The following is an 8446-nucleotide window of genomic DNA, read 5'->3' as shown; positions in this document are numbered from 1 at the left end:
AACCAATAAGAAAAGTGTAAACAAGGATGAATCTCGATTGTAGATTCATACCTAACTCTAAGTCTTGAAGCCTTTATAAGGAGGTCAAAACCCCATAATTTATTATTGAGTGGAAGAGTAAGAGGTCATGTGGGAATGCTAGAGTGAATGCTAGTGAAGTTTTGGAAAGGGTGAGAACACTTAGAGGAAGAACAACATTGTAGAATCAAGTTGTTTAGAATAGAGTATCAGCACTTTGAATAGAGATATATTAGATCAGGAAGGATTAGATCAGATTGCATAGAACAAGGATCTGGAATCAACAATTGAAGATTGTAAGTCATCACATCAACACATTATACTATACTTTCTAACCATTGTATTAGGAGAATGAAAATCCTATGAAGATAGGTTGGCTTAACAACTATTTTGCAGAACCTTTAACGAGGTGATAAATGCTTTAACAGGGTGACATTCCAATTGAATGTTTGTAAATCCTTTAACCAGATCACTTTTAACATAGTGTAAAGTCTTTAATAGAGTAGGCCTTTCATAGGGAAAACCATTGTAACCTTAACCAGTTACATATAGCTGAAGTGATAAGTTGTGGGTGTCATCCCCACCCCAATTTTACCTTCTCATTTTTTAGGGTTTCTAGGTGACAAAAATCTTGTGTTATCTATTTTCATGCATATGTTTACTTTCATATTAATTAGATATGTTAGATGCATTTGATTGATCTCAATTAAAAATTTTAGAGGTTAAAGTTAGTTACTTCTAATTCATGCCCCCCTCTCACAAGTAAATCTTCCCACTTGTAAATTCCAACAATCTGACCTAGCCCTATAATGGACAATGGAGGTTAAAATGAAAAAATATATTAATTCTCTATTTATAGAGATGGCTTGTCTAAAGCAAGAGTTGATGTGTGAGAACCTAAGGAAGACAAGGAGTCTAGGTTATTTACTTCATTTAATGACCTAAGAGAAGAGACTGCATTGGAAAACAAAGAAGGAAGTCTTAAGGGTGTGGATGCTTGAAGGGTGAACAAGCTATTAGAGCTAAAGAGTGTAAAAGCCAAGCAGGGTGGAGGACTAAAACAAAGATCTATAATCTGCAAATGAGTTGTAAGTTGTTATTAGATCAAGCCTTACTATAGCTCTCTAATCATTATATCAGTCTACGGTAAATCCTTTAGATTAAGGTTGAGCTAAGAGACATTTGTAAATCCTTTAACTGAGTGACATTCCAAGTGGATGATCTGAAGTCCTCTAACAAGGCTCACTCCTAATAGGGTGATTAAAATACTTTAACTAGGTCAAATTTAACACTATGTATTGTAACCTTTAATAGGGTTGGCCTTTCATAGGGCATCACTTTAGAATAGTGAGAGTGGGTAGCATGTTACTGGTGGTTTTTCCCAAATTGGTTTTCCATGTTAAATCATTGTATGAAATGTGTTATTAAATCTGTTATGTTTCATGTTTATATTCCTACAAATTTATTTGATAGTAGCCTACAAGTTCAAGTGGTTGCATAATCTAATGGATGCATGTATGATGAAATTTTTTATGGATATGGGTTCACTAAATTATGAAAAGTTTTAATTATACATCATGACCTTGGATAACTGATTCACTCCCCTCTTAGTTATTCTAAAGAATTCCAACAATATCCACCAAGAATCCTAAATTTCAAATTCCAATTGGTCTCCTATCTTTTAAGAATGGCCTTGAACCTTCAAAATAAGCTTTATCAGTAAGAAGCCCAACTATTTCACCAAGGGTCAAACTCAACAACTCTCTATTCAAAACCTTAGTAGGGACCGAACCTATTATTTGAGAAAAATTATACCATACATTAAATAGGCATACTTTTTATTTAATTTAATTAATTCATGTGCTACTATCCAAAAATAGTATCATTTTGTATAATTTAATTAAAATATGTATTAATATTCATGAAAGTTTGATCTACAATAGGCATGAAGTCAGTATCAAAATTCAAAATATGCCAAAGCAATAATACTGCAACAAGGACATGAATTAATGTTAATTTGTGAAGATTTTAAGTAATATGTTTAATATTAGAAAATAAAAAATTACATTTCCTCACATAAAATAATCAAAATCACCAAGTTTTTCATGTGACGAACCTACAATATAAGCATGAATGCTGCATAGGACGTGTAGACTCAACTTTCACTCTTAATATTATGTTGATTTTAGTTTATGGTTCATAATATGTTGTAGCCACTACTTATTAGTTTTCCCAATCTCATTTGAACATTTGAAATGATAAATCTGGATTTACTATTTTTGTTCTTTATTTTGTCTTTTTTATTAGTTTTATTATTAGTATTTTTTAGCAAAATGCCAAGGATTATATAGATTTATTAAGTATAGGAAAAATATTATAAGGAGGTACATATTAGTGGTAATTTTTTTTGACTAGATATAGAATACAATAGATGAAATAAACCCAATACTAGTCTAATATCCAAATAGAAAACTAGAAAGCTTCATGTAAACAAAAACTAAGGTATTGATATACTAGAGAGATCAAATCATAATAAAATAATTTTAAGACTAGAAATGTAGAAAAAAGACAAAAACCCAAAATGAAAGATAAAAAGGGCATGCGTGAAAGAAATAATGAGATAATCCTAAAGTGGTCAATCATTAACAAAAATGAGGTTAAACAAAGATTATTATTTTATCAAATTTACCACAGGATCATTTGCATGTTCTGATGTAGGTTGGAGCATAATATATAGGAAATTGATGTCATGACCCCCACATACATGACCATTAGAAGCTTTAAGTCCAATTGTAGATGATGGTACCAACAAAGAACTAAGCTCCTTAGCAATATCTACAACATAATTTGCCAAAGGAAGTAGCTCATTATAAGTAGGAGTACCCATGGCATTCATTTGTGGAAATGTTTTTACTAGTCAGGGAGACAAAAATGCTTACCATCATGTTGAAAATGCATAAAAATTATTGACTCATTGCGAGCCCTCAATTTATTGTAGATTATTGATGGAAATGAAGTTACACCTCTCAAATGGAATCATGAATACAAATACCCAAGTCTCAAATCCCAAATTTTTGTTGTCAAATGTAAGGATGTAGGACACTTTCTCCAATAGAATATTATGCTTGAATATGCTTCCAAAATAATCATTTCTTAACTAAAGGCTATATGGAAAAATGCTCTATACAAAATATCATTGAGCACAACACCAGGTAAAAGGTGAAGGATAATGAGAGCATCCCAAAAACCCATCTAAGATCAGTATGAACAAAGTGTATCCAATGATTTCTTGAATAGATTATAAGAAAAAAATTCAAGTACATACTATTATATCATAAAAGAAAAAACAAACATAGTTGATTTTAGAAAATTAAAACCTTAAAGGAAATTGAATATAGTTTATCAATCTAAATTTTTTAGTAGCATAATGACAAACAAATTCAATATTCTACAATCATGGAACTAGAAGATTGCAACATAAAAGAAAACACATATATACATGGGAAAAACCTTTCCTGGTACAAACCCTACCCTCCAAACCATCAAGCTATTTTATTATTTAGTAGTAAATTATATTACTTTTTCAACTTTCGCATGGAGATTTACATATTTCTCCATCCTAGAGAAAATATGGCAACATAACCCTATGTAGAGAACTTCTCATCTCTACCTTTTTTATATCTTAAGCAACTCATTGCATTTATAGAGTCTACATACAAAATGAAATAATTTCTAAAGCATCTACATTCAATTTATTTACAACTTATTTAGAAACTTCCTTTATGCACAATTATTGTATAAAAATAAAGAAAAGGGAATAAAGTCCAAAAATTAGGCCGTTTTTTGACTAAGTCTATCCTTCTAAAAGATTTGGTTTAATAAAATAGTAGCTCCAATAGATCTCAAAAAATAATGTTACATGAACTGAAACATCCAAGAATATAACCAACACTGAAGAGAGGACCTACAAATCCTAAGCATGTATCATGCCCTTCCACAAACACTTATACATTTCAGTTGTAGAAGCTATGATCTCCATCACAAATCTAAGAAGAAAGCCATCACAATATCCAAAATTATTCAACCTTAAGAGATCAAATGTAGAATGATATCATGAATCTAAATGGATGTAACCCTTGTAATGAAGATTAAACATTGACCATTTTAGGAAATCAACCCATGACTATCTCCTACCAGTATCATAAATAAAAATAGACCTTAAGGAAATAACTATGTTACTCATCTCTCATAATAAATTCTTAAAAAACCATTGAACTACAACTCAAGTTGTATGAATATGAAAGTAAACATAAATCACATGAATGCAACATTGGGAAATATCTCTCAAGTGATAAATTGTTGAGTAGGCCAATAAAGAGGAATGATAATGCCCCTCCAATATATGCAAGTCATAGTGACTTATTCAAGAACATTCTCCTCATAGGTCTCTATTTAACACATGTCCAACAAAGATGTAAGCTCCTTAGATTTTTTGCTGAAATATCATGAAGAATATACATCACAACAACATTTATCTTATATCAAGAAAAATCAAGCCTCGTCTAAATTTCCATAAGGACATGTACACTGCATGTCAAACCCCAATACTAAAACATAGCATTATCATGAAATATCAAGAAAATAATCAAATTACTCAACACCAAGAAACTAAAATAAGATCAATCTGAAATATCTAACCATGGAATACGAAACATAAACATGACAATATAATCTAAACCATCTCTTCCAAAGAGATAAAATACTCTATGTGATAATGTCAAATAACTTTACTCTTAACTAGTAATAAAGAGAAAACCATGACATCAAAGCCACCATGATAAATGGTTAATTGAAAGCATAAACAACATACCTTACAAATACCTCTTGAATCCTAAAGATGTCAACATATCAAGTAAAATTAAGATTCCATCTCCAACTAGTGAACCAACAAATGTAAAACACCCTTCTACACAACAATAAGATCTAAGGCATCATCCAACATTTGTAATACTAAACAAGATCATCCATTACAATGTAATAAATATATAACTACAAAAGATCTCACTAAAATTTGATCTTGAGCTCTCCAAGCATATGAAACATCAAAATCCAAACCTTAAAATTATCCAAGCCCAAACATCACACTAAGTAAAGTAAAGATGTTCAAACTAAAAAAATTCACAATGCTATATGACACCATAACTAACTATCAAAGTACTCACTCATCATCCATCCCCTCATCCCAAATAAAATACACCATTACATAATGTTAGAATACTTTTAAATAATTGAGAGAGGGAGGTGAATCAGTTATCCAAGGTCCAAATGTATAAATAAAACTTTTCACAGCTTAATGAACCCATAAAACATTATTCATCATGCATGCATCCATATGATTATGAAATCACTTAAAACTTGTAGGTTACTATCAAATCAACTTGCAAAAATGTAAACATGAAACATAATAGATTCATCAACACACTTGACACAATGATTTGCATGGAAACCCAATTTGGGAAAAAATACTAGTAACATGCTACTGTTTATCACTCTTTTGAAGTAATGCCCTGTGAAAGGCCAATTCTATTAAAGGTTATAATAAACACTATTAAATGTGACCCTATTAAAGGATTTCAATCAGCCTGTCAGGAGTGAACCTCATTAGAGGACTTTAGAGCATTCACTTGGAATCTCACCTAGTTAAAGGATTTACAAATGATTGTTAGGTCAACCTTAATCCAAAGGATTTACCCTAGACTGATACAATTATTAGAGAGTAAAAATAAGGCTTTGATATGATAAAACCTTACAAATTTATTTTCAAATTACATATCACTATTCAATCGTACATTGAAACTTTGATAGCTTGTTCACCCTTCAAGCATTCATACCCTTAAGCCTTGTTACTTAACATGCCATTGCAAACTCTTCTCTTAGGTCACTTGATGAAGCAAAACCCTTGACTGCTTCTCTTCCTTAGGTTCTCACACATGACAACCTTGCTTCATGACCAACCATTCCTATAAATAGGAAATTAAGATCTTTTAACACTCATTCTTTGTCATCCAATTTAGGGTTTGGATTGATTAGGTAGGATTCAATGAATCTACCCCACATTCCATATCTCTTCTAGAAACCTCTCCTTGAATCCTCTTTGAATTCACCTAAAAATGGTTTACCTTGATTTTTGATCCTCCAACTCATCAATCTTTTCTTCCACCTGGTTCACATAATCTAGGAAAATAAATTTTTTGGCTCAAATCCATCAAATTCATGATCTTTTATATAATGCAACAGCTTGACATTATCTTTCTTTTGATGCTTGACACATACTAGGTTGCTCGACATCCTCTATGAAATTAATTAGCATGAACTACAGTTTATTGGTGCTCCACATCAACTAAACTTTACTCGACATCCACCATTCTGCTTGGCATACACTAGAATAAGTATTTACTCTACTCCAACTAATTTTCTACTCAGCTTGCATTGAGTTTTCTCGGCACCTACTATCCACTCGGTCAAGCTTGGTAGACAAACTTTGTGTAACTTGTTCTTCTAAATTTTTTTAGTGTAACCAACCTTTGTAACCTTAAGTAGATTATCAATACATCATGTTATCATTGTCTTAATTGATTCTTGTTCTTCTTTACATTAGCATAACTCAACCTTTCCTCTAGGTGCTATTGTTACATCTTTTGATCAAATCCTCTTCATCAATCAAATAAGTGATAGTACTTATATCATATAACTAGTTGTCTTAGCAAAAAATAGTAGGCTTGACATCAGTGACAAAACAATGATTGAAGTATATTGGTCATACTTGTATGTTCTCAACAATCTCCCTTTACAATCCAATCAAATGGGTGACCTACCTACCTAAATGCATAACTTGTAGATCTAATAATTGCAACATGAGAACCCACTATCACATTAATAAAATTGAAAAAATATCAAAGAGAATAAACATGTAGACAACATGAGTGAAAGAAAAGAAAACACAAATATGATTGGCCAATTACGTCCACATCAAGAACCATAGTCCAAGAATCCAAAAAGTATCACCACAAAAATGTTGAGTGACTAATCGCATAGGTCAACATCTCCATGCAAAGAAATAAACACACATCCTCACACCATGGATAAGTCATCCATCCATGTAGACCTATAATTATCTCATCTAATAATACCTTGAAGGAACTAGAGTCTAAAATAACACTTCAATAGGTCCACAATAAATCACAAGTTTTTCTCTGAGCATGGAAAACTTTCAAAACCACCATGTTCAAGAATGCCCCATGTACTCATCCACATCCACATTACATCAAGAAGATTCAAAAGTATAAAAACACAAAAAAAATGAACCCAAAATTGTGAATAATCATAGATGAGTGTCATCATAAATTTTTAAAGGAAAATCCATAAATTGTTTAGATCAAAAAACAAGAATCCAATTCATGCAAGTACAATCAAACAAGAGGAAAATGTAGTATAGGAACTTGAGACCCACTTCTAGACCAACTCCACAACAAGTACTAGTATATACAACTAAGAGAGATAGGTTATCTAGAAGCTTTTAGCCCATCCAACGATAAATTCCACAACCTCCATGCAATCTAGGTAATAAAAGAGACCCCTTTCAATACACATGCATTGAGAATTATCTAGCTATCAACAAAGAGCTCTAGATCAATGCCATTTCAACATGACCAAATCTATTTTTTGAGTCTTTACCACTTTTCAAGAAATGTTTTTTTTCTTCTAAAAATCTAAATCAACTACAAGGATATGAATTAATTATTATCCAATTTCTTCATAACAAATGTCTTCAAGCTCTACAAGCTAAGAAATTGTAATAAAAGAAATACCCAAAACTAGGAACACCATGAATCATCACATTGAAGTAGAGCACAACTTAAAATATTGAGCTCTAATACTAGTTGAATGGAAATGAGAAAATCCCACAAAGCCATCTAAGATCAATATGCACAAAATGTATTTAACGATTTCTTGAATATCTTATAATAAGAAAGTACAAGTACATACAATGTCGTAAGAATAGAAACAAACATAGTTTATTTTCCACAATCAAAACCTTAAAGGAAAGTGATTATAGTTTATCAATCTAAAAGTTTCAACAACATTATGACATATAGATTTTATATTTGACAATCTTAAATCCAGAAGAATGAGACAAAATAGTATATACAAATATGTGTGGGGAAAACCTTTCCATGTAAGAAAATGGTCTACACTCCAAACCATCAAGCTAATGTATTATTCAACAATAATTTACAATGCATTTAAGCCTTCCCATGGAGATTTACATCTTTCTCCATTCTAGAGAAAATACAACAACATTACCTTGTTCATAGAACAACTCATTGAGCTCTCTTTTACATCTCTTCAGAAAATCATCTTATTTATA

This window comes from Cupressus sempervirens, chromosome 7, assembly GCF_028749045.1.
Source record: "Cupressus sempervirens isolate cs-2001-9-10 chromosome 7, ASM2874904v1, whole genome shotgun sequence".
Taxonomy (NCBI): Eukaryota; Viridiplantae; Streptophyta; class Pinopsida; order Cupressales; family Cupressaceae; genus Cupressus; species Cupressus sempervirens.
Note: the sequence above shows the minus strand (reverse complement) of the source record.